The sequence below is a fragment of the Uloborus diversus genome, chromosome 5, assembly GCF_026930045.1.
Source record: "Uloborus diversus isolate 005 chromosome 5, Udiv.v.3.1, whole genome shotgun sequence".
NCBI classification, from domain to species: Eukaryota; Metazoa; Arthropoda; class Arachnida; order Araneae; family Uloboridae; genus Uloborus; species Uloborus diversus.
In genome coordinates this window covers 152,088,235-152,089,841 of record NC_072735.1, presented here as the reverse complement: position 1 = coordinate 152,089,841, position 1,607 = coordinate 152,088,235, and the positions used below count along the sequence as shown (strand labels likewise).

General features: G+C 29.6%; 1 non-coding gene across 1 annotated transcript; it reads left to right on the top strand.

Moving 5' to 3' along the window:
• The first annotated feature begins 1,136 nt into the window (after nt 1-1,136).
• Trnad-guc (transfer RNA aspartic acid (anticodon GUC)) lies at nt 1,137-1,208 on the top strand. The gene has a single exon. It is a non-coding gene; the product is annotated as a tRNA-Asp (tRNA).
• Nucleotides 1,209-1,607: the final 399 nt, after the last annotated feature.

Here is a 1,607-nt window from a genome sequence, read left to right as displayed (position 1 = left end):
GGAGAGCAGAGATAGTTATGTCATGGCTGTAACTGTAGTGCTGCCATCTATCTTGTAAGAATTAAGCAAGAAGTATTCTTGTAATTTAAAAGTATAACTTGGAAAGTGTGCAGGGAGAAGTTAAATAATTAAAGCCAAAGCCTGAAATATTTTACAGAAAAATTAAAAAATTTTGCATGAAGGTAAGTTATTACATTTTTATAGATAAAAGCATTTATTGTAAGAGGAATACTGTAAAAGTGCTGAACAAGTGATTGTAGGATTATAATGTAATTGTTCTGTAATTATGACGCTCAAAGAAATCGTGGATATATTCCTACTGTATCATTTTTTAAAGAGTTTGCTTATTCTGAAGAGGATTCCTGTGAAATTTCTATCACTAGAAAATTCTTCAGTTTTGTCTTTTTGAGGCAGTATTTATTATAAACATCTACTTTAAGTTTAAAAAAAAAATCTTAGAATCTTTTTGTCAAGAAGAAGTAGAAAAAGTGAAACAACTTTTGAGAGTCATTCTGTTATTCTTTTTTTTCCTTTCCTTTTAGGTACATTTTAAGAACCGTTTGTTTGATCAAAAAAAAAAAAAAAAAATAATAATAATTAATTTATCATTGGGTGATAATTTATTTCCACGCCTACAGTGAACTATTCACAAAAGAGCTTCATGGAATAAAAAAAATAGGAAAGACTGCTCTTCCAGCATGAAATTCTAGGAACACAAACACTCAAATTGTATGAATGAAAATATGAAAATAATATTGAAGACAAGCTTCGAAGCTATAAACATCGTTTAAATCGAAAAGTTTCTTCGAAAATTGCTTATTAAAATGCTTTTCTTTTCAGAACGAAAATTTAACTATATTTCAAAAATGTTTACAATCCTGTTTTCGACGATTTGAGTATGGAAAGCTTTTCGTGGAGGGAGGGAATCAAAACTCTTTCCTTATCTTACTATTTAAGAGGTCTCACAGAATACTATCGATTTTCTTGCTCAAAACTTTTGTCTAAAGTTCACCTTTTGGAGTTTTGAAGCAACTTTTTAACAAAGAAGCCTTAATAAAATTAGAATAAAATTTACAGAATTTAGTTACAGAAATACAATTTTGGTTATAATATTGTTTTTCATTTCGCCTCATGTGTCCTCGGTAGTATAGTGGTCAGTATCCCCGCCTGTCACGCGGGAGACCGGGGTTCGATTCCCCGCCGGGGAGGCTTTTTTTTTTTTTCTCCATTTCGCCAAATTACCTTTAATTTGTTTTTTACCAATTTGGCAGAGATTAATTAACAGCTGCATCTCTGCAGAAAATCTGTGAAAACTGATATTTATAGTCACATTGTACATGTATAAATCAACTTGTTGAATATTTTCTAAGGCTTAAAAATTGATGTCACAATGTCGATTAGTATCAAATTTCTTTTAATGATATCATGTTATATCTTGAATTTGGATAATATTTCATTCGTTGAAATGATGAAGCACATATAAAAATTTTCAAATTCCATAAAATAAATATTTTAATCTTTGAATACTTAAAACCCTTTTGGATGTTGTAACTTTCTTCATGTTTTCTGCACCTTTTGTTGGAGTTTCATCTTTGCAAATTCTTAGA